Below are 26,658 nucleotides of genomic sequence, written 5' to 3' on the forward strand. Positions count from 1 at the left end.
AGGAAAGGAACATGCAATTGTTCTTATTTCTAGATATAGTAAAAACTATAAATGTATAAAAAAATGGAACCAAATAATTAAATACAAAGCAAGTTTTTTTTCAACAGAGCTTCATCTACTCAGTAAAGTATTCATTAAGCACCAACCACATGCAAGGCACAATCTATACACTGGAGGAAGCGAAGATGATAGCACTATTGAAGTGTCAGAGGTAGTATAACGAACCATTACTTAGCTAAATAACTATGTATGTTTTCCATTACAAAAGCTGAAAGTTGGGGCAATAAGAGCATCTCAGGGCCTCATGCAGACCAAGTATAAGAGTTGGCAAGAAAAAGGAAATCTGGCAGGGACCAGATTATTCTTTATCATTCTCCTATGATAAAAGGTTGTATTATAAAATAAAGTTGCTAAATGCTTTACTCAATATATAAAAAAATCTTATTTTATTTAGGAAGTTATAGGCTCCCTGGGGAGGAGATACATACTTTGGTGCCATGTGACTCAGATATGTTTCCCAGTGGTAAGATACCTCTATGCCTCGCCTTCTTAGGCTGGAGGCATTCAACCCCTGTAGGAGGTTTTCCTCTTCCTTTCACTCTCCTGCTTACTAACCAACCCCCAGAACTATTCCTCTTGGCCACAGTGGCTCTGCTCCCCCTCCACTGGGCTGATCTCTCAGTTCACCCTGACAGATGGCTTGTGGGGATGGGAAAGACCTTGGGGTCCACACCAGGCAGACCTGAGACATTTTATTTGAAAAAGCAGAGGAAATCCCAGACATATCACTGACAGGAGGTTTGTGAGAATGGTAGGGCTAAATCCTAAGACCGTGTGCTGTCTAGGATTTCCTCTGCTTTTTCAACTAAAATCGGTCTTTCCCAAAAACTCACACCACCTTTTCTCCTGTTTTCCCTGTGGGTAATCTGAAATGGCCTTGCACACCCGCCAGACTGCCTGCCTCAGGGGCACGTCTGCCTCTTCGTTTTCACTTTGCATGCCACCTGACTTCTTAAACACATACTCCCTGTTATTCATGTGTCTGCAGCTCTTGCTGTGTACTTGGCAGCAGACAGGGGCTCCCTTGTGGATGGATATTCCCTGAGATTTATACTTGTTTTTACCCTACCAGCTCAGATGACCTCCAACCCTTCCTGTCTGTTGGCACATTGCTGAGACAAACACTAATTGGAACCCTGGCTCTGTGAGCTCCTTATGACTCGCCACACACCTTCTGTTCCTGTTAATGACCCAGGGCCAAGTTTTCCAGTGTCTTTTGAAGCAGTTTGCCTGCCAGCATAGGGCTGAATTCACTCTGAGGCCCTTTAAGGACCTTACCCACTTGCTTTTTTGGAGTTAGCAATCCTTTGGGAGGAGAGAAAATTCTTCTTTTGCCATTTGTGAGTTCTTACCCCAAGCCCCAGGTGCTCCAGAGGTTCCTCCTTTAGGTCAAGAGGGCCAATAAATGTTGCCCCCTCAAATCCAAGGGCTGCTGTTTTTGCAAGCATATGAAGGCTTTCCATGAGTATTCCTCTCACTTCTTCCCACTTCCTCCTGTAGCCTCCATTTCACAAATTACTTCCATGCCCCTCCCAATATGCACCAAGATCTTCAGGGTCATATTTGAAGGGAGGGAAGTCCAGCCCCTTGTGGCAGTTAGCTGGAAAAGCAGGCTTCTCATCTACTTAAAGAACATGGAAAATGGGAATCTGAGAAAAGAGATCATCATTTTGTTGCTAAAATGCTGCAAGCAAGAGTCACTCTAAGGTTATGAAGACAAGGATATAGGCTGGCCCAAGACTGCAAGCAAAAGAGACCCATAAGACAGAGATGAAGGTTGGTTCCAGGCTAACAGAATACCATCAGAACAGGGTTGAAGACACAATGACAGGTACACAGTAAGACAGGTTCATTCTGGAACCCTAAGGATGAACTGGGGGGCCCTGTTCATATTGGTGCCTCCAATGTTCTCAAGTGGGTAATTGTGACAAGATACTACAAAGGTTAAGGGTACATGGTAAGACCAGTTCATTATAGAACCCTAAGGACGAATGGGGGATGTCCTATTCAGGATATAGGAAAGTAAGAGGGGACGCCTTCTTTTTCTTTTTCCTCCTCTGATCTCTCTTCACAGATGGGTAATCATGTTTCCATACCCCAGGACATGCCCCATGGATGCATCCTCAAAAAACTGGGAAAAGTCTGATCCTTCAAACCTTAAAACAAAAAACTAGTTTTCCTTTGTAATACTGTTTGGCCTAAAAATAAACTGGACAAAAATTACAAAAGCCTACTCCTTCAGGTAATTGCAAGTGGTGTGGGAAGCCAGGCTACTGGAAGGCAAACTTCCCCAATGGGATAAACAGGGGAAAATCTCTGCACAGCTTGACCCCTCTGCCACAAGCTCACTCACTGGGAACAGGACATTCCTAAGGGTTGAAGCACGCCCCCACCCCCAAGACAAAATCTCAACTCCTGATGGCCTTGAGCTGAAGGGGCTCTCTGCTCTGGCTGGCTTCCAAATCAGACATTGTTGCCATCAACAGTACAAAGCCAAGGGAAACTCTAGACGTGGCAAGTAAAAATTATAAATTTCCCTTTTGGGTTCAAAAGCTGCCTACTCTGTGCTAATGTCCTGCTCTGATCAACTCTCCTCCAAATCCTGTCAGGTAATGGGGGCATATGGCACCCCTTCCCTAAAAAGAAAAGATTCACACCCTTTTGGGGCAAAAACTTACTTTCAAAGATGGGTGACCAACCTGTGAATTCATCTGTCTAATAGCCCCATTTCTCTTCAGAAAGCTACCTAAATCTTTAATCAATAACTTCGACCTGGAAAGTCCTATCTCAGAGGTTCAGAGACAGCCCACAGGTATTGGGAAAAGCCTTAGTAAAAATCTAAGCAAGCAGTGTTTTGAGGGTGGATAACTTCTACAGTATATAGATGACCTCATCTGCTCCCCCTTCATAGGACTCACATGGCAGCAAACCGTAACTTCCTAATAGAAGGAAAATGACTTTTATCTAACTCAAAGGTTATAAAGGTAAAGAGATATTTTTGGTAAGGAAGGTAATAAAGAAAAGATATTTTATATGAGAAAGGATCTTGTATGGTAAATTATTGTCCTAAAGTAAAATGGTTGTATAAAAAGAGGGATGTTCAAGCCAAGTGAGAGAGTCCAAGTATGTTGTAGATGGTCTGTGTAAGTTGTAAAAAAAAAAAAAGTTAGTAAAAGGGAATTTATAAAGAAATGTTATATAATTTTAAAGGTTATTAAGCCCATTAAATGCTTCCTAAACTTCTACTATGACTCTTAACTGGACAACTTGTCTGCTTTAAAGCTACGTAAGGCCTGAAGACACAGAGTTAGCCATGCCCCCTAGCTATGTTGGAAAGAGTCAGACCTTATCTACACTTCTGTCTGGTGTCCTAGGCTCCACACCTAGTACATAATTAGAATTTCTTACTTAGCAGGTTTTCATCCAAAGTAAAAGCTGCTAAGAGTTAACCATATAACATGTACTTGAGACTACTGAAAAACAGAGTTTTACATGCAAAACATGTAAGAAAACTAAAATGTACTTTTGGTAAAATATCATAAGAAGGCATGGGAATATAGATTTTTTTGGCCTAGTTTAGGGAGTTAAAGAATTGTTTTAAGTTAGATAGGATAAAGCTAAAGGTTTGAGCAAGACGTGGCAGATTTGTGAAATATTAATCTTGTAAAAGAAATCCTGTGTGAACATGTTAGCTAACATTAAAGGGGTACTATTCAGATTATTCATAAATTAAGCATTGGAAGAAAAGCATAACACAGTTTTCTTAGAGCATTCTTCGGGTCTTTAACAAAAAAATTGTAAAGGGTTATAAAAGGTCTATGAGAATCTTACAAAATGAGGGCAAACTGATTAAGATTGAATAGATTTGTCTATAAGGTTTTATTAAGAACTGGGTTTGACATCAATAGTACACCAATGCAAAGGTGAAATCCAGGTTTCTTTGGGCTGTATTTGTGTAAGTGTGTTATTGGTATGGGTTCCAGAATTATGTGAAACTCCTATAATTCTGATATGACTAGGCATACATTATCAGTAATAATTATAATTGTTAAGTTAAATTATTGCATGCCACAAAGGCTAACAAATTTCCTTTTCAGTTGTGTCTGGCTGTGGCTGCTCTAAGACTTTTTATCATCCACAGATAATTGTTACCTTGTTTTAATCCTCTTTAAAAGGTGGTTTTATAATTATCAATAGGCTTAAATGCAGGTTTCTGATAACTGGAGATTGTGACATAGGATAAAGAAAAAAACCTTTCAGGACTCTCATGAAAGCTGAAATGTTCATGAATATAAAGCAGAACAGGAGTTAACTGCATGGACTGAACTAATAGAAGACTAAAATAATCCTTTTATGACTTTTTGCTTAAAACATTGCTAATTCTTTGTTTTTCAACACCAAGAAAACTTTTGAGCTATTTACAGCTTTTAACAATTGAGTAGGCTGGGAGCGGTGGCTCACACCTGTAATCCCAGCACTTTGGGAGGCCCAGGTGGGTGGATCACAAGGTCAGGAGTTGGAGACCAGCCTGGCCAATGTGGTGAAACCCTGTCTCTACTAAAAATATAAAAATTAGCCAGTGTGGTGGCAGGCGCCTGTAGTCTCAGCTACTCAGGAGGCTGAGGCGGGAGAATCGCTTGAACCTCGGAGGTGGAGATTGCAGTGAGTTCAGATCGTGCCACTGCACTCCAGCCTCGGTGACAGAGTGAGACTCCGTCTCAAAAAAAAAAAATTGAGTAAAGTACACTCCTATAAACAAAATTTGGAGCATACTTCTCTCCGATTTCTGCAGAATTTGGAAACTACCTGTGAGTATTCTTAACTAATGGCAATACAGTTATTTGCATAAGTGCAATAAAATCTGTTTTCTTTTGCAACAGGACACAATTGGGGAAACTGGTTATTTTACCAAGGCTTTGACTGGAATGGCGTGCTTTCCTTTAAGAATCAAAATTGACTTATAAAGCCAAGAAAAGCCCCTCCGGAAAACTGAACTCATACCTTGTCAACACAGTCCCTGTACAGGATTCCCAACCTGTGGCAAGTAAAGAATGTCACTTTTGACAGGCCCAGGAGCCCCAAGCAAGACAAGGCGAATTTGTCCAATTCATACAGGTATTTGATGGCACCAACTGATAGCTGGGCTTAAGGTTTTAAAAAGCCTTATCTGAGACTCCTTATGGAAGGAAGTTCCATCAAAGCCAATTTTAAAAGGAGCCTATATGGCAAATAATTATTCTTGCTGTGCTTTATGCAACTCATCAGGCCAAGTATAACAGGATTAAAGCTTATTTTGCAAACAAGTCAGTCCTATCATAATTTGTTTTTAATAAAAATGAGAACTGAAGAGAGAGAAAAATCATGTTTCAAGAACTATGGTACTACTGTTATTAAATTTTAGTCTCATCAGTTGTTATTAAGTTTTTTTCTGCAATTTAGAATAACTGCTCATTCCTGTGAACCAACCAGTGATCTCTGGCTACAGCTCAGAAGAAACAAAAGGGATGGGTAATGTAAAAATCTGGGTCAATATTCTAATTCTGGGCATGTATTGGAATTGGTTTGCAACCCCATGTACCCAGGTCTCAGCCAGCATGACTAGAGCCAGCATGACTACAGCCACCTGCCTGGCATGTTGGGAGTCTCAGAATTCTCAGAATTCTTTAATCTGTCCTCATCCCCTTATTTCATCTTAACATCTCTACTTGTCCTTTTTGGCCTCTGTCTTCTAAATCTAATAATCTGATTTGTCTCCTCTCACCTTCAGGCCATCCAGTTCCAGATGATCCTCAGTAAAGAATACCATCCTCTCAATATTCAAGAGTCACCCTTCTATAGGGGACTCCTAGACTGCCCATCAGTGGAACATGACAGAGGCGAAATCCTGCCCCTGTCTCCCTTGGACCTGGCTGAATTCGGCTTTCATCAACCCACAGAGCCACCCTGCCGACAGCCAGCATGAGGCCAAGACCCACAGAACAACCACCATCATCCCTGTCAGCAGGAAGCAGTTACAGAAGACTGACCATCCATTTTCCCCAAAGAACTGGGGTCTTGGATTCTTAAGGGAGGAAATGTTACATTAGGTAGTCAGACGTGAGCAGGACAGAGAGCACCCCCTGATCCTGCAATTAAGAATATCAGGTGGTCAGGCAGTTGTTAAACTGTCGCTCTAATATAGCAATTGGTCACAGCCAGCACCAGGGAAAGGCAGTCTCTCAATAGCTAGAAACACCTGAAGCTGGCAATCAGCAGCTTCCTGATAAGATCTCAGGAGTTGGGCGAGTGAGCTCAAGCATACACACTAAGAGGCAAATGGCAGACTTTAACTGGTATATGAACACTAGACTGGTGAGGGAAAAAACAGCTCAAGAGAGCATGCATAAATCTTCAGCAAACACACTGCACGTGCAGCCCCTCCCAAGTGCTGGCAGGCCACTGCACATGTGGACAGCCCAACCCAAGGGAAGAATCATGCAAGAAGTAACACAACCTCAGAAGCATGCCAACATATAAGACCCCAAGTCAAAGGTCAAACCGCACACTTGACTCTCATGTCGCCCGCTTGGCCCATTTCCATGTACTTTACTTCCTTTCATTCCTGCCCTTAAACTTTTTAATAAACTTTCACTCCTGCTCTAAAACGTGCCTTAGTCTCTCCCTCTGCCTTATGCCCCTTGGTTAAATTCTTTCTTCTGAGGAGGCAAGAACTGAGGTTGCTGCAGACCTGTATGGATTCACTACCACTAACAAAATGACATGCAATTCTAGAACAAGCTAGTATGTAGTATATGAAAGATTTTCCTGGGCAGAAAGTTAATACCCTTCCTCACTAAGTTATATCCTGTTTAAGCACTTGCGTTATTAAGAATGTATTTCCTTAATCTAAATTTCTTCTTCCATCATATCACAATTTGTTCAATCTTCTGAGGAAATGGAGAACTATCACAAGTGTCTGTATGGAGGACCATTTTTAAGCCACTTCTCAGGCTTTATCTCTCTCTTCCTTAAAATGTGGAGCACCAAACTGGATCCAATACTTATATGAAGGCCCAATGAAAGAGAATACAACAGAAACCTATTTCACCCCAAAGCATGTATATTTACCTCAATATGACTATGCCCACCAAAAAAGCCCCCTAAAATTAAAAAAAAAAAATCACTTTAAAAAATCCACCAAATTTCCTAAATCATTTTTGTTTCACTATAAATTATTGATATCTCTAGTCAGCAATTTCTCATGTTGGCTCTGTTCACAATATGACTATCTGACCCAGTCAAATTTACCATAAAAGCAGAAATCCTGGAAAATCTTTACAATGAAGTACCTAGCTTAAAGACTGCTGCAAGTTTCCAAGCTTACAAATCTAATACCAAAAGCCAAATAAAACAAAGTAAGAAAAAAACATAAAAACAAGTTGAGATACAAATGGGTAGATTTGGGACATAAAATAAGTCTCTGGGATCTACTATTAAAAATCGTTTTATAAAATAAAATATAAATAACTATATTAAATTTTAAATTTTAGTTTTGCTAGATGGAGAAACTGTATCAATTGGAACAATTACTTAGCAACCGAACCACTGTCACTTGGGATAGGAGAAAACAAAATTAACTTTAATACCTTATTCCCTTGAGAAAGGCAAGAAGAAAGACTTGCCTATAATTTTCTTCCCAATAAAAAATGCTTACATTTGAATGTCTACTTAACCCTGAAGGAATCAGACCTAGGTTATCCTGGTTTTGCCAGTAACTAAAGGTGTGATTTGGGTAAATCATGCATCCACACTGGGCCTTAGTTTTTCCATTTATAAACAAAGAGAGTGGAACCAAAGATGATCTGTAAAGGGAGCTTACAGATGAGAATTTGTCATCTTCCAAATCAAGTTTAAAGTTTTTTTATACACATACATTATACATATGTGTGTATATATACACATACGTACACTTAAACATATGTACATATTTACCTATACGTGCATATGTATTTCAGTACCATTCTGAATCTCTTGAAGTTACTTCCAAAAAAAGCTTTAAATCTAACAATATTTAATACTTTCTTAATAATAAGATTCTTTGGCACAAGGATTGAAAAAAAAAATCAGTAGCCCAAAGTTTTAAAAGATAGTGTATTAATAGAAAATTGATTGCCACTGAAAAGATAGTTTGTTACAGTTCCCAAGAGGAGGCAGCACAACCTGCCACAGGGTGTGGAGCATATGGGTCAGTTAGGAGACAAAAGCAGGGGGAGAAACTGTTAGCAAGAGCCATTATTGTGGTTTCCACTACAAGGAACAGGCAAGGCAGGGTAAACAGGCTTAGGGTTGGCTAGTTTGAATAACTTTAGAAGACTGTGGGGCATAGGGGCTGTCCCTAGTTGTTTGGTACCTAGCCCTGGGGGGTGATTAGAGCAGGTGGTCTAAAGTATGAGAACCTAATATAGGAGGTGGTTAGGATGCAGGCTCTGGATTGGTTGGTGTGTGTTTTGAAAAGCGCATTTGCAGGAGAATTGTTTACTGTCTTTAGGAATTGGTTAACCCTGGAAAAAGTAGTCCTTCCAAAGTCAGCAGACCTTAGATGTCAAAGCATAATACATAAAATATAAGGGTTAATATACTCAATCAAGCCAAGTAATAGAGGAGTCTCATTTCCATTGGCTATTTACTGAACATGCACTATATACTAGCATTGTTATATGTTACAGATGTAAAAATGACAATGTAATAGAAAATAAGACTGTAAAATGTTAAACATACACACATACTAATTTAGAAGAAAAGAGTAAAGGTAAACATAATGATGTAATAATACTTTACACCTATCAGTGCTCTGGCATTTACAATACATTGTCACACATATTACTCCATTTAATCCTCAGAAAAATCCTGTCTAGTAGGCAGACTATCTTCATTTTATAGGTGTTTATTACTGAGGCTTGTGAAAGCTAAAGGAGATTCCCACATCACAGACAGTAACTAAAGGAACAGGGAATTGAACCCATGTCTCATTCTTGTCCATTTCTATTTTCACCAGCACCACAATGACACCTTCATTTTAAGTTAAATCTATATAATTATCATGTAGAAACAAACAGCTATTCCTAACCACTGAGGATTGACTGCTCAATGATCTTTAATAAGAATGGGCTAATATTACATTAAAAAAACATGTAGGATTCTTAATAATTAATGAAACACAAATTCTTTACTAAGAGTACTTGCCAGTGGTACTGGAAGGCACAATTTTCTTTTTTAAAAAATTTCTGTATAATAGTAGTGAGCTAGACCTCAACTAAACTTTCTAAGACATTACTTCCAAAACAGCTCTTTTATTTCTCAGTAATCATGGGTAACTAAATTTGTTAAAGTGGTTCAATAAATTTAGATTAACCTACAAAATGAAATCCAAGCAAGTATTATATTTTAAATTCCTGTATTTTATTGTTATTTAATTCAAAAAATTCTTCCCGGGGGGTTATTCTGTAAATGCATCCTTTGACTTTCATGTAATCCTATTATGTAAAGAAGTACTTTCTTCCAGACCAGGAACAGTGGTTCACGCCTGTCATCCCAGCACTTTGGGAGGCCGAAGCAGGAGGATCACTTGAGGTCAGGAATTCAAGACCAGCCTAGCCAAGATGGTGAAACTCCATCTCTAGTAAAAATACAAAAATTAGCCGGGTATGGTAGCACATGCCTGCAGTCCCAGCTACTTGGGAGGCTGAGACAAGAGAATCACTTGACCCTGGGAGGTGGAGGTTGTAGTGAGCTGAGATCACACCACTGCATTCCAGCCTGGACCACAGAGCGAGACTCTGTCTCAAAAAAAGTACTTTCTTCCCAAGACAGCAGCTAGAATCCAACATAAAACTCTATGCATGCCAGCAGTTGTGAGGCTGAAAATGGTATTCTCCCTGCCTTAATACTCTAACAGAAAATTCAACAGGTCCAGGAAATAGTTTCCACTGTTCTAATGAGACCTCTTGGGCTATAAATCAGTTATGATATTCTTCACCTTCTAGAATATTAAAAAGTTGTCTCCTTTGAAACTGAAATACAAAGATCCATCTAACTCTTCTACTTCCAAATTTCTAGATTTTACAACTACTGTCCCTGGGGCACACTAACCAGAAGTCCAAGTCATAAGGTGCTAAGGTAATAAAATGGTTAGGTAGGTTAGGATGGTTACCTAAGGTGAGATGGCAAGAAGGCAGCAAGGACTATGGTAAAATCTTTGGCATAAAGATAAAGTATTGGGTTTTGGAAAGGTTAGGACGTAATATTGAACAGAAGAGCTCTATATTACAGGGTTATACTGCTTGTAAGCTAGAGATGCTCAGGCCTAAGCAATCACACACTGTGGTTTTAAAGGGCAGCTGGTTTCTAACTAGGCATCTTCAAGGTCTGTATCCGCTGGCAAGGGTATTCTGAATAGTCAGATGAGGTCCCAGATGGCAATCTACATGCCCAAGGGTTTAGGGCCCTGGCCCCATCTTTGCTGTTGCTGAAGGCTGGACATGTGGCTAGTCACAAGGGCTCTAGTGAATGAACCATATTCTAAAACATTCTGTGAATCCGAAAAATGACTTAAACCTAGAGACTAAACTTCTTTAATGGAGAATCGCGTTAGAGTCAATATTAGATATGGCTTCAAGAATCTGTCAAAACATTTTTTGGAACCCAGGCTTGGGGGAAAAAAAAAAGAATTTGTCAAAACAAACCCTTATATGAACATGCTCCATTCACAGTTTAAAAAGAAATCAATTTGATTTTAAAACTAGCAATATTAGTAAATAGTATTTTTCCTGAGCTTTCCCACTGGCTCACTGAAATAAAATTAAGCTGAATTTAGTATCTACATATTTGTGCTTTATAGAATTCTAACACTAAATGAAAGTACCTATAGAATTCTAACACTAAATGAAAGTACCTCAAGTATTTCATTTTACAAAACACACTACACACACATACATTCACTGTACAAAAAAAAAAAACCAAGACCTCCATTCCCAAAGGTTATAAAATTGTTTAATGGCAGAGACAAACTGCTACCTAGCACAGAGCTCTTTTTTTTAAGTATGTCATAGTTACACTCTGCTCATCACAAACCACTTACAGAATGAAACATGTTTGCCTTCCAATTTGAAAATTATACATAGTTACCACTACCAGTTCAGACAGCTGCCAAAGAATCATTTTTAAAGTGCTGAAAACTGTCTACGTACTTTGATTTCAACAATCAAGTTTTCTTTGTGGCCTAGGGTAAGGATAGGAGTATGAAGAGGTGGGTTAATTTTTAGAAATATCCCCAAATGGGCTGGTATCCTTAATTATAGTGAAGGTGTAGGAGAACAAGGAAGGTGATGAATAGGTACAGAATATAATCCCTTGTTTTTCCTGAATGTGTTTATAATGAGTAAACATATACACTAAGTGTGCACACACCACACACATACACATATATCTACCTACATATGCGCGCACACACACACATACACATAAAGATACACAAAATGAACTCAATCATATGTTTCGGAAATATGGACTAAATTAACTATTCTATTTTCATATACTGTGAATGCACTCTGATGTATCAAACTCTTGCAAAATGTAAATTGGTCTTCAATTCTCTTTGGTAGCTTGTTACTAAAAAAAGAGAGAAAATCCTTTTAAAACTTTTCAGGGAAACCATGATTTCCTTGGCCTCAAGGATTTGTGATGAAACAGCAGAAAAAATTTTGAAGACACACAAACTCTGGGTTCTTTTCTCAATACCCCCCACGTATCAATTCTGTAACCTTAGGCAAATTATTTAAACTTTCTAAGCCTTGATTTTCTCATCTACTAAAAACAGCAATAATCTAAGATCAAGATAAAACACAACTCACCCAGAACAAAGTATAGTCTCCATGGATAAAGAACATGTCTGTTTTGTTTCCCCAGCACCTAGAACAATATGTGATGTATACAATGGCAGATACTAAATATTATTCATCCAGCAGAAAACAATAAAGTTGCAGGACCAACCCTGTCAACTAAGCTCATGCTACATAAAAATTACATGCAGGATTAGCTAAAGAACATAAATTCTACACATATACTAATTCTTAGGGTCTCTGGGTTTTCTTAATGTTATTTCCTTCAGAAAATGGGCATAAATTTCTATCTAATGACATCTCACATCCTCATCAAGAAGCCAGTCATGAAATGTAAGCCTTACAAGGTATATTCTTTTTGGGGTTTTACAACTATTAATGAAAATGAAATACAAGACTCCCTCTTTTGGGCCCTTTTCTTCAAAAAATAAAAGAAAGGAAAAAAAGAATACATACTCTTAGTGGGCTTATATTCTTAGAATCTGTGTTTTTTAATTTATTCAAAATTAGTTTGTGATACACAAATATTTAGTCAGGGAGATGTTATTACTAGCCTCAAATTCCCAATCAACACAGTCCATCAAAGTAATAAAAACTTTCTTTTTCTAATTCCCTTTGTGGCATATGTACCCCAAACCCCCAAAAGAACACAAGGAGTGGAGCACTCAGCTAAAGATCTAGGAATCCGTTCCTTGTTGAGTATATTACAGTAATTATAATAAAATACTTAAAGTAGTAGTGGTTGGCTGTAAAGGGAGATTACAGTCCTATTCAACCGGACTTGTTTTATAAAGAATTTTTACTTACTAGCATCCTAACTTACTGGCTATATGATCTTGGCCAAGTAAATTAACCTCTGATAGCCTTGGTTTCCTGTTCTATAATTTGAGGTCACCACCAACACCTTCTTCATAGGATAGTAAAAAATAAACAGTTAATACACATAAAGTGCTTAAACAGTGGCATATAAGAGACAAACAATAAACTGAGTCCATAAGTGATCACAGAAAACAAACACTACAGTATACACAGAGTACATAATTCAGGGCAGTAAGTGGTAATAGTACAAGTATGTTTAGACTCTGGTTCCATCATTCACTACGTGGCCATGAGCAAATTATTTAACCTCTATAGGCCTTTTATACCTGAAAGGAGACATGTCAGCAATACTTACCTTACAGTGTATTCTGAAGATTAAATGAGTTAATAGATCAAGTGCTGCATACATTATCTGGTATACTATAAACATGCAGTAAATGTCAGCCAAAATATAAAACAAACATAAGGTTCAAAGAAGTACCCTTTTAGTTCTTGTTTCATTCATTAAAGAAAACTGCATAATTTCTCTCCCCACTGGAATATTATGGAAGCAGGAGTTCAGTCCCATGTGTTATTCAATCATCTAAGGAACACATCAAGCCGCACAATACAGATGCTGAGTATTTACTTGCTGACTGAATTCATGGATGCAATCTGCCAGTAGGGAGTACAGGTAATAGATGAAAGTCTATCAAGGGGATATTAAAACCATTTACTTGCCCTATAATTAAAATCAGTAAAGGCAGTGACATCCTACCAACAAGAACAGCAGGTGAGAGAAATTCTGAAAATAAAAATATAATATGCTTTAACTTTAAAAACCTATACTAACAAAATCAGAAATAATAATCAAAGTTTGCTTCAACAAGCATGTTATAGTTTGTAGTATTTATGACGAATATCTGTCAAATGTTTGTCTCAACCTGGTTCATATGTAGATTTAAATATTTGGAAAAACCTGCAGAATTCACAAACCACTTCAAGTATTTCTTTCTCTTATATAAATCCCGTTAGTACTTGTCATCATATTCACCTAGTTTCTTCCTCTTCCCTCTTCTCCTTCAACTCCCTGGCATAGATACCCTCAACTAGACCGGAGCAAGGATTTTCCACCCCTTTCCCAGCCCCACACCAGGCACAGATACCCACTTACCAAAGCACAGATCACTATCTCGTTCCTATACGCCTGTGCAAAAGCAGCTCCGCTTCTGTGAACAAAAAGCTATGGTGACTTGACTCATTATTTACAGAACTGTACTAAACCCCTTCTGACTGGCCACATTATAAGGCATCTACATAATAATATCAGAGGGACAGAATCAACCTGGAAATTTTACATGCCTTCAATTTCTTCTCAAAGTATCCCCTAACTGATAAGATTCTCACCTTCAACTGTCTACCAAAACACATGAAGCAATCAGATTTAAATTCCCTTTATTTCCCTTTACTCATCACTTTTCTTTTATGATCATAAACTCTCTCACTCCTTTAATATATATCTTGAGTCTATTCCAAGGATCTGTCCATCCCATTCTCCTATGAAATCAAAGTTCTCCACCTGTGTCCTTTCTTCTGGTTCAGTATCAGAATGACAGATACTAAGCAATGCTCATCAAGGTGTGAGAAAAAATAAAATTATAAATTAATACACATACTTACACATATAACACAGACTCTACTTACATGAGGCTTACAATTCAACTTTTATATGAATACTCCTTGAGCTAAGTCTGAATTTTGTAATGTTTACAAAATACTAATTGAGCCGGGCATGGTGGCTCACACCTGTAATCCCAGCACTTTGGGAGGCCAAGGTGGATGGATCACCTGAGGTCAGGAGTTCAAGAACAGCCTGGCCAACCTGGTGAAACCCATCTCTACTAAAAATAGAAAAATTAGCTGGGCGTGATGGCAGGCGCCTGTAATCCCAGCTACTCAGGAGGCTGAGGCAGAACAATCAATTGAACCCGGAAGGCAGAGGCTGCAGTGAGCCAAGATCATGCCATTGCACTCTAGCCTAGGCGACAGAGTGGGACTCTCTCTCAAAAACAAAACAAAACAAAAAACTAATCGAATTTCAAAAATTGCATGTGAAATCCAACATAACCTGAAGTGGCCCTCTTCTTCCTTTTGACATGGTAAACTTTTTAGTCATCCTTTGAGTCTCAGCTCAGTTATCACCCTTTCCATGAAAACATTCCCAGAACCCTACAAGCAGAACTAGTTCTTCCTTCCTCTGGGCTTCTATAACACTTCATTCACAGCTTGTATAAACCAAACACCACAAAGTAATTTAATTAGCTATATATATGAGATATATAGATGATATCTATCTATCACGTACTATTGAGTCTAAGATGCAAGTGATCATAAGAAAGAAAAAAGTTCTGCTAATTAAACTATGACATGCCTTTGACTACAAGATGTGTTTTAATTTCAAAGACTTAAAATGGGCCTGGGCATGGTGGCTTACGCCTGTAATCCCAGCATTTAGGAAGGCTGAGGTGGGTGGATCACCTGAGGTCAGGAGTTCAAGACCAGCCTGGCCAACATGACGAAACTCCCCTCTCTACCAAAAATACAAAAATTGGCTGGGCATGGTGACAGGTGTCTGTAATCTCAGCTACTTGGGAGGCTGAGGGAGGAGAATCACTTGAACCTGGGAGGCAGAGGCTGCAGCAAGCCAAGATTGTGGCACCGCACTCCAGCCTGGGTGATAGAACAAGACTCTGTTTCAAAAAAAAAAATATATATATATATATGTATATATACACATATACACACAGACACACACACACACACACAATGAAATAAAAATAAAATGTAAAAAGCATGTCCTAGAAGCAGAGAAATACAGTGAGTCTCCCACAACAGATAATGTATCCTATGAGGGCAGAAAACATGTCTCACTTTACCTTTAGTTTCTCAATGCCTATTACCATGCTTGATACAGAGCAGGGGAAAAGAACAAACAAACCTGATGTTTTTACCTCATCCCTTACCATGTCTTTCACGTCACCAGCGTAGGTTCTAGAGAAGTCCAACAAGCTGTTTTTTATATTTAGTAACCATTTACTTCACTGCCAACAGCCTTTCTAGGGACCACTGTGAATTCATAACTAAATTACTCCAACAACATCCTTTTATCTGAGCTCCTGATTTCCAACTTTTCTACACTTTTATCTACAAAGAAACACTCTAATAAGTATCATTTGCATTGCAAATATTTTTACTCAATATCTCCAGTCCACTAGATTCAAGTTTTTCAAATTTATTTATTATTATTATTTTGGCAGCATCTCTTCTTGAAACAAAATATTAGGAAATGGTTCAACAAACATACTTGTGTGGCTGATGCAGGAGTGGAAGGCTGTTTGGTTGGCAAACCCTGAGCTACTCTGTGAGACCACTAAGCCTCTAGGAAGCACACAGAAGAGAACCCATCATTCCCTGTGTTAGTTATAAGCTTCCACATGATAGCTTTGTGCTTTTCCAATCTTTGGTCCCCCATCAAGCTCATTCCAAGTCTAGCAGCTTGACTCAAGCCATCCTCACTCTTCACCTGTCACCCCCAAAGTCTCAAATGTCCACTTTCCAAACCAATCTTTAAGGCCTATTTCAAGTCCTACCTCCACCAGAAAAAGCCTTTCTTGTTTACTCCCCACTAACCTCACTGACTTCTGAGCTCTCACACTTGTTTTCCATGCCTCAAAACTGAGTACTTAAGTATAAACTCTCATATGTAGTTGCAGCTGCCATATAATGGTTTCATGTATGTAAGTCTTTCTCCTGAACACAAGCAACCTTTTAAGACAGGTTTAGTTAGTATCTTCAGAACCTAACAAGGGTTAATCAGACAGCAGACATTTAGTTCTTACTATACTGAAATACACCACCTGTTTGTTGTTGTTGTTGTTGTTGTTTTGAGACAGGGTCTCGTTCTGTTGCCCAGGCTGAAGTGCAGTGGCACGATCTCAGCTCACTGCAACCTTCGACTTTCAGGCTCAAGCAATTCTCCTACCTTGGCCTCCCAGAGTAGCTGGGACTACAGGCATGCACCACTATGCCCAGCTAATTTTTGTATTTTTAGTAGAGATGGGTTTCACCATGTTTCCCAGGCTGGTCTCAAACTCCTGAGCTCAAGTGATCCGCCTGCCTCGGCCTCCCAAAGTGCTGGGATTACAGGCGTGAACCACCATGCCTGGCCACACCACTTCTTTTCCACCTGTTAATACACCTCTCTCCATACACCTCACCTCACCTCACCCTTGCTTGCACTTTACCAAAACTTTCTGATATTCCTTTTATACAAATTTCTCGTTTACCTCTGACATATAACTTAAGCTAATATCCATACCTAAAATATCTCATTCCCCCACTTTACTACTTCACATTCTTCTAGTGGGTGTCACTACGTAGCAATGTCACCAGGTTACCACTTCCTGCATACAGTTTTCTTTACATTATTCAAAGCCTTTTCATACATATTAACTTATCTAATCTTTGAGACTCTATGAGGTAAAGAAGGTAGGAACTAATATCACTATTTTGCAAATGAAAAAAAGGAATGGAACTACAATTATGATGTTTGCCCCGAGTGGTACAACTAATTGGTGGGGGCGGGGAGCACCCAAGTGAAAATGTGAGTTTTAATTCTTAGTGTTGTGCTCTACAAAGCCTCTAAGTACATGTGGTCTGCACTAATAGTAAACCTACTATAAGAACCATACCTCCGATCAAGCACAGATATTTCCTACCTCCTTAACTTTATTATCATCCCTGAGGAAAAGAGAAGCTTTATATATTTGAATTATCACTTTTTCTATTTGAAAGATTCTTGTGTCTTAACATTTTACATACAGACAGACAGATTTTTAAGAGACAAGGTCTCACTCTCTCACCCAGACTGGAGTGCAGTGACGATCACAGCTTACTATAACCTTAAACAGAACTCTTGAGTTCAAGCAATCCTCCCACCTCAGCCACCTCAGTGGCTGGGACTACAAACATGGGCCACCACACCCAGCTGATTTTTTACTTTTTCCTTTTTTCGTAGAGGTACGGTCTCACTATGTTGCCCAGGCTGGTCTCAAGCTCCTGGGCTCATGTGATCCTCCTCCCTCAGCCTTCCAAACAAAGTACTGAGATTACAGGATGAGCCATTGCACTTGGCCTCAAACATTTTCAAAAAACACCTTTGTACCAGATATTTTGAGCCATAAAGAAAGGGACTACTGCAGCAGGACTGTTCATGGAAAAAGAAAGAAAAGAAAGGAGGGTGTGAGGGGAGTAGAGAATGAGAAATTACTTAATGGGTACAGTGTACATTACTGCAGTGATGTACACACTAAAAGCCCTGCCTTCGCCACTATACAACATATCAATGTAACAAAATTGTACTTGCACCCAACAAATTTATACAAATAAAAGATCAGCATAAATAACTTTAAAAAAAAAAGGTATGCTAGATTTGCTTGCTCTGTAGGGAAAACTGACAAATTTAAAGCTGTGAGTACTTCCCAAAATTTGGGCTCTTTTAGGATCCTAGATTTTCCAATTGTTCTCTAATTTCCACTCAAGAAAAAGTAATCACATTGTTCACACTAAAGTGACAGTATCAGAAACACAACTATGGTTAAAGAGCTAGAGCAGTCCCCCCTTATCAGAGGGGGGAATATGTTCCAAGACCTCCACTGGATCCCTGAAACCATGGACTGAGCCCTATACATATTGTTTTTTCATACATACATACATACCTGTGATAAAGTTTAATTTATAAATTACACAAAGTATGAGATAACAACTTCTCTTTGGCATATATTTGGCTTATCTTGGATATATCCAAATTGCCAGCATTACTACTTTTGCACTTTTAGGCCATAAATATGTAAAGTAAAAGTACTTGAACACACTGTGATACCACAGCAGTAGAGAAGGTTACTAAGTGACTTGTTAGCATATACAGAGGGTATAACTGGACAAAGAGAAGATTCCCATTCACCATGGACAGACTGAGATTTCACCACACTACTCAGAAAGGCATGTAATTTAAAACTTGTAAATTGTTTTTTTCTAGAATATTCCATTTAACATTTTTGGACCATAGTTGACCAGAGGTAACAGAAACCACGGATAAGAGGAGACTACTATACCGAGATAACATATCGTAACTACAAATTCAGTGTCAGAACTAAAGCATATGTTTAAAATACTAACGTTTTGGTATTCACCAAATAAAAGAGCAAATGACATAGAAAAATAGCACCTAAGCACATAGTAAACTTAAGAATGAACAGAAAGATATTAATTTATGAATTAAAGTCCTACATTTATTGCTTAATAGAATTCACCCTAATTATACAGCCTCTATAAGAAAAATGGTAAATATCATCCACAATCTCCCTCACAAAAATCCCTAAATACTTAATCATATAAGTTTAAGACTTACAGAGAACTCTGGCCATGTGCTGGATGGGAGTACCCAGAATGAAATAAAATATATACTCTAATTTCATAGACCTTAAATTTTAGAATTAGAAGAAAACTCAGAGTTTATAGTCTAAGCAAATTTTCTATATGGTACAAGAAATTCTTCTGCAGTCTACAGAATCTTTGACAGATGAACATCCAATCTTTAATGAATGATCACTACTTAATGAAACAAACCATTCCACTGTTGTGTAACTCTAGTCTGTCTTTGTGTGTGCATATACATATGTTTTTCCAGGGCCAAACGAAATTATAGAACTACGTCAGGAAAGAAAAAAAAAAGCCCCTCATATATCTAAAGACAGCTGTCACAATTTCTTGTTTTCTTTTAAAGATAAAACTTCGTTCTTTGATTATTGCTAGTATGAAATGTTTTCCACATTCTTCATTCTGGGAATCCTTCTTGATACATTTGCGAGTCTGTCAATGTCCCATTTAAAATGTGCCACCTGGTACTGTGCACAATACTGCAAAAGTATCTCACAAGCACAAGGTAGTTTATTCTACTCTCAGTTCATTTTAAGCCAATACATCCCAAATCATTTTCACAAGTCCTCCTGCCAAACCAGTTTTTTACCTTGTAGGTATGTAATTCCCTCCATCTTAAGGAGAGGATCTTACCTGTTAAATGTATCTTACTAATTCTGGCCCACCATTTCAGCCTATAAAGATCACTCTGAATCTCAGTTCTATCATATAAGCACCACCTCCCAGCTTTGTCTCATATTTGAATTCAGTAAATTCAGCCATCCTTCAACCTGGTATTTTAAAAAAAAATGTCAAACTACATCAAAATTAGAACCCCATGCCATAGTGTGAGACCTCGTAAGGAGGTGAATAATAATTACCACTTTTCATTCAATTGTGCAACCAGCTATGAGCCTTCAAAGAGGCCACAACTATCAATACTAAAATCAAGATAAACTATGTTAACATTATTTCCTTTGGATACTCATCTGGAAATCCTAAAGAAAGAAGATATGAACCTAGTTTCTTAGTGAACCCATACTGGCTCCCAGTGATTCCTCGGTTCTTTTTTAAAATGCTCAAGAGCCAACTACTCAATAATTCATTCAAGGACTTTGCTAAGGACGGTTATCAAGCTCATTTGTCTGAAGTTAAGAATGTTTTAAAAAATTGAGGTGTTATTCATGCTAAATTTTCTGACACCTTTTACCATGCAGCATAAATTTTAAGTTATTGATACTAGCCTGAAACTGAATCTGAAAGTTCCTTCTGACCCTAGGATAACATCCATTTTTATCGTCTTGACTTCCAAAAAGCAAACCCAGAAATGCAGTAGAAAGACAACTGGAGGAGAAGTCAAGATTCTAGCCCTCACTTTGCCATCAAATATAAGAAGGTCATTTAACCTTTCTGGGCTTCAATTTCTTCATTTCTAAAATAGGGCTAAGGAAAGAGGGTGGGAGAAAGAGGCTCATTTATTTTTAAGTTACCTTAGTAACTACAATTTCATTAAGCCCTCATCTCACCATATACTTAAATAAGCAATCTGTGGTTCAACAGGTTTCCCTTGCCACAATTTGCTCATTCACTAGGTAGCAAAATGACAAGCATTATGAACATCCAATCTTAACTCAAACCCGCATCAGGAAAAGTACAGAAGAGCACATATATGTGTACAGTCTGATATTAGGCCAGGTTCCCCCATTACTGTCAATCCTTACTGTGTCACCCCCAAGTACTTAATGTAGCAGTGCAGAATCTTCGACCCATATTTCTGCTTTCACTTCAAACAGTAAAAACACAAAATGCCTTTATAAATAGACTTTAGCAGCAGTATCAAAAGGTTACAACTGCTGAGCCATAATCTCCAAGATTCTTTCCACCTACAATTCTATCATTTTGTAAGTCTGTTATTTCTACAAGATCTATGCGTAGCACCATTCCCTATCTTCCTTCTTGATTAAGCAAATTTAGAGCTGTGAGTGCTTTCATGCCTGCCCCAATATTCTTAACCTGCTTTCATGCTTGCCCCAATATTCCCTAAGTATTACTCATTATATATTCCCTGATTCAGAATTTGAAAAGCAGGTGATTAAAACTCTATTTTCAGCCAGATACGGTGCCTCACGCCTGTAATCTCAGCACTTTGGTAGGCTGACGTGGGGAGATCACCTGAGGTCAAGAGTTCGAGACCAGCCTGGCCAACATGGCAAAACTCCATCTCTATTAAAAATACAAAAATTAGCCAGGCGTGGTGACATGTGCCTGTAGTCCCTGCTACTTGGGAAGCTGAGGCCAGAGAATCACTTGAACCCAGGAGGCTGAAGTTGCAGTGAATAGATATCGTGCCACTGCACTCCAGCCTGGGCAACAGAAAGAGACTCCATCTCAAATGCAAACAAACAAACAAACAAACAAAAAACTCTATTTTCCTTTGCTAATCTATCCTGAAATCCTTCTTTAAAAAAAAAATGCCCTTTTAAAAAATTAATGTGGCTCTACACTGAGTACTTTTCATCTTCCATGGAAAAATCATTCAATAGGTAAAGCCAGCTTGGTAATTCAGAACCTAAGTCATTTGTATTGAATACAAGATTTAAGTTTCTAATAATGAATTCCAATCTATAACAAACAGTATTAGAAGATTTTAAAGAAATAAGATTACTGGAGTAAATCTGACTCCTCTGAAAAAAGACTAGCCAAACACAGCAGTACACGAGTATGTATATATACGGATGCCCATTAGGGAAATCCAAATTAATAAAACATATATGGCAAAGGAAAGCCATATTTGTATTAAACCTCAAGCCAATTTTCCACCTTTAGTAGCTCTGGAAAAAAAGATCAGTGTAAGAAGTTAATTTTACTGGACTGAATTCAGTTTTAAAATTAAATATAAATTTTAATTATTTTCTTTGGTACCTATTTTTACCAATAATGAAGAATTGGTCCTCCTATTTCTGGTTTCATATTATATCCCCAGGTTTCATATTTTAATTCCTTGGAGAAGTAAAGAAATTAGGTAAGAGAGTCAAGTTCTTGAAAGGTCAGCAGTATCTTATTATTAAGTCTGAACTTCCTCTGTGGGAGAACCAGCACAAAATTGTTAATTTCCACTAAAATTGACAAAGAAATATTCATTCATCAATCAAAAGGCCTACAGTATGATCTCTGTTACTACATATGATGATTACTGCCAAAAATAAGTCACATTGTGGACCACCCAAGTTAGTTACAGATTCAGATATCAATTGTTCCTACATAGCTCTAAATTCTTTAAGGAAATGTAACACCTGAAATTCACTTTATTTAGGGCTCTTTGACTACTAGAAAACATTGTGAAAACAGGTAGTTAACTCTCCTCACTTAGTTAAAATAAAGGAGCTTAAGCCAGAGGTACAATTAGTTGTCTTTGAGCTTAAAGTAAGGTTTCTGCTTTTCCTTTGAAGTCAAACTCAGCATGTTCACACTTACAAGTGGGAGCTAAAAAAAAAATGATTACACATGGACATACAGGTGGAATAACAGACACTGGGGACTACAAAAGGTGGAGGGCAGGGTGAGGGTGGAAAAAATACCTATCGGGTACAAGGTTCACTATTTCAGCAATGGGTACACTAAAATCCCAGACTTCTCCACTGTGCAATATATCCATGTAACACAACCGCACTTGCATCCCCTAAATCTATTTTTTTTAAAAAGTAAAAGTAGAAAAATTTTAAGTCAAATTTAGAATCCCAATAACGAAACAAAAAGTATGCAGAGCATACACATATTTAGTTCCTACTACAATTCTAACTAATGCTCAGCATGAAGGTCAGGATTTACAGCTGAGACCAAAGCACAGAAACATATTATACTGAACACATTATCAATGGGAAGAGGATCCCCCTAGGTTGTCGCTAACATTCTCATTTCATAAAACTAAGTATGAAGCTCCCCAACTTCAAGTACTGGTTTCATTAGATTTACCTTGTATGATTTTACTTTTTTTCTGTTCATATCATCTAGACTTCCCTTAATCTCCTAAAGAGTAAAATGAGAATAGTGGATGGTGGAGAGTTTTAGCTCATTGTCCTTGAGCTAGCAATTACATTCCGTCAAAGCTACTAATTTTTCAAGGCTTGTCATAAAAATTTCGAGCAAAATTTTCCCCACAAATTAAACAATACCATTCTCCTTGGGAACAACATGAACCGACCAAGAAAGTACTTACAGATGAATGGGGACACAAAGTAAAAGATCTGAACTTTCAGGGCTCATTTATAACAGGGCGATATGGGTACTTATTGCTCCTTCTCTCCCTTGTCAAGACAATAAAGTTCCTGGTGTCACTCTTAGTGTCTTTTTTTTCTTTTTTTTTGAGATGGAGTTTCATTCCTGTTGCCCAGGCTGGAGTGCAATGGAGCGATCTCGGCTCACTGCAAACTCCACCTCCTGGGTTCAAGTGATTCTCCTGCCTCAGCCTCCTGAGTAGCTGGGACTACAGGCATGTGCCACCACGCCCAGCTAACTGTATATTTTTAGTAGAGACAGGGTTTCTCCATGTTGGTCAGGCTGGTCTCCAACTCTCGACCTCAGGTGATCCACCTGCATTAGCCTCCCAAAGTACTGGGATACAGGCATGTGCCACCACACCCGGCCCACTCTTAGTGTCTTAAAAATGCAAAGCCAAAAGAAATTAATGAAAACAAAGTTGTTTCATAGCTTCATTAAAACCATTCCAAGGTATTGCTCCTAATTACAAAGTGCTATTTTCTCCATCATCTTTTATACCTTAGTTCAAAGAGCATTTGTCAAGCACCTACTATGCTAGGCAATGGGGTAAAAATCTGCAAACTAGGCCTAGATTAACTGTATTGACTTGCAGACATCAAGCAAGGTACATTTCTGGTCTTTGTCAGACTGCTGTCTTTTTAAAAGGATTGAGCATATTTATTAGAACATAAACAACATCGATAAAATTTTAAATCTTTGGTTTCAGGGGGAAAAAATCCAACTATGTAGAGTTCAAATTTCCTCCTATACTTAAAACAGAACCACCCAAATCATGTAAATCCTTTAAGTGAAAAAATTATCCCTGAAAATGAAGGAATAACCATACCTATTGGCAGTGTTCAGCATACAGTAGCCATCTCAATATACACTTGTGAAACAAAAACTGAAAAGTTGTAGTTGCCACCGAAATCTATTCTCTGAGGCACAAATGAACTAGCTCAACACCCCCACCTGCTTCCATATTCTGTCTTCTGGTTCACTGCTGATGACCAGACACTTGATTGTCAAACTTCAGTGAGTTTGTTTGTTTGAGAGAGGGTCTCACTCTGTCACTCAGGTGGGAGTACAGTGAGGCAATCACAGCTCACTGCAGCCTGGATCCCCTGGGCACAAGCGATCCTCCTACTTCAGCCTCCCAAGAAGCTGAGACCACAGGTGTGCTACCACACCCAGCTAATTTTTTTTAATTTTTTGTAGAGACGGGGTCTCCCTATGTTGCCCAGGCTGGTCTTGAACTAGTGGGCTCAAGCAGTCCTCCCACCCTGGCCTCCCAAAGTGTTGGGATTACAGGGATGAGCCACCACACCCAGCCACTTCAGTGAGTTTTAGAACCACCTGGAAAGTTTGTTTGAAAGGCAAATCCCTTGACCCCCACAATTCAAAACTTACAGTACCAAAAACTGGATCCTGTGTTTATTTTAATGCACCATTCAAGTTAATCTAAGTTTGGGTGGCCAAAACATTTCTTTACCCTCACAATGGCTAAGGGAAAACCTCTGGATTGCAAAAGTTATCAACTAGAGAGCAGAAAAACTGATTACTTCTAACCTAAATTACAAGTTACTCAATTCTCTTAATTAATCACAACTCACTAATGCTGAATAAGCAAGATGAAATGGAAGTGAAATAACTTCTGCTTTGACAATGCAAACTGTCATTCAACCCACCAAAAACACTTCTCTGAAATACTACAATTATTGTCAAAGTTTTTAGCAAAGGAGTAGAAACAAAGCAAGTTAAGGATTGTAACCCAGAGAAACATTTATGTAATTACGCTGTAATAGTTTTAGGAGAAAAAGTACCACAATCAAAACACTAACTAGATGACTGTGCTTGCCACTAGCCACATGTGGCTACTTAAAATTAAATAAAATTTAAAATTCAGTTCCTCAGTTGCCCACACACAGTTAACTGCTTAACAGCCACATGCAGCTAGGTAGATAGAAAACATAAACATTTCCAACATCACAGAAAGTTCTGCTGGATAGCGCTGGCCTAGAAGCACTGGTATCTAGATAAAAAATATAATCTAGGTTCTCCTGAATCATAAGGCTTTATCTGACAATTTACGATTTTACACATATATGCCTACTTTAGGTATTAACCATAAAAGAAGAACCCTAGCGTAATTTTTCTGCAACTTGTTTCAAGAAAGATCATTCAAAAGTGATAAACTTATTTATCTCAGATTATCAAAATAGAAATATTTAACTAACAAGGTCTGGAAGTATCAAAGGCACTAAAACATAACGAGGTTTTCATTAAATCAGAATCAATGAAAAGGGTTTAATTACTAGAAAACAAAAGTTATTAGGTACAATAAGACTGGTCCAAAAAAGATTAAAACTACTTCCCAAGTACTTTAGAAGTAACTATTTATATGCATAACAAATAACAACTGCTTTTACAATTGGTTTAAAAATAACTTTACCACAATTAATTCAAATTAGTGACATTTTACTGTCAACATTTTTCATTGCTTTCCACCAACCTTACAGTAACCATCTACAAATCACACAATGACCATAAGATTTAATTAAATATAATTTTATAAATGAAGGATTATTCATTCAAATCCTGATATTAGCATAAAAGTAGGCATAAAAGTTAACCAAACAATTTACAACTTAAAATTATCTCTCAACTGCGTCAGTATCTAGTTTAAAACCAGTGTAATAAAATACAAAAGCATGGGCGACAAGATGCTGAAGCTTGAGAAATAACTTCCACTAAAAAAAGTTAGTCTTATTACACCACAGAATTAAAAGTTCAACAGACTCACAATTATATATACCAATTCAGTTTAAAACTACTTTCCCTCAAAGAAGAGATAAATATCATTTCGACTAGGGTTCTTTCTGAAGAGTTGGAATGTACTCAAATAAGACCACTAAATTACAGAAAGCAATTATGATTCTAATCAGAAAGCTCTGTCCCATAAAATAATACTTTTAAAAAAACTAACAAATTTAACACATTATAAAATCTACAAAAGTGAACATGTCACATTCATTACTACAGAGCTATGTTTGTTAGTATAATATTCCTATTTCTGGTTCCTTATGATTGTGTGTTTACTTCAGAGGTCTACGTCAAACCTAAGTATTAGCAGAGAAAAGCAGTAATTATTATGAAAAACTATTTAAAAGGTACTTAAAAGGATGTCAAA

At 38.0% G+C, this 26,658-nt stretch overlaps 1 protein-coding gene and 1 long non-coding RNA gene across 2 annotated transcripts in view; both read right to left on the bottom strand.

Moving 5' to 3' along the window:
- The window catches only part of SP4 (Sp4 transcription factor), an 86,658-nt gene that overhangs the window by 57,167 nt on the left and 2,833 nt on the right, over positions 1-26,658 (bottom strand). The gene's annotated exons all lie outside the window — the stretch shown is intronic.
- LOC129047239 (uncharacterized) lies at positions 1-26,658 on the bottom strand. The gene is made up of 3 exons (XR_008526993.1): positions 15,758-26,658; positions 13,909-13,963; positions 1-13,409 (listed from the first exon to the last, which is right to left on the bottom strand). It is a non-coding gene; the product is annotated as an uncharacterized LOC129047239 (long non-coding RNA).

The sequence above is a fragment of the Pongo abelii genome, chromosome 6 (assembly GCF_028885655.2).
Source record: "Pongo abelii isolate AG06213 chromosome 6, NHGRI_mPonAbe1-v2.0_pri, whole genome shotgun sequence".
Taxonomy (NCBI): Eukaryota; Metazoa; Chordata; class Mammalia; order Primates; family Hominidae; genus Pongo; species Pongo abelii.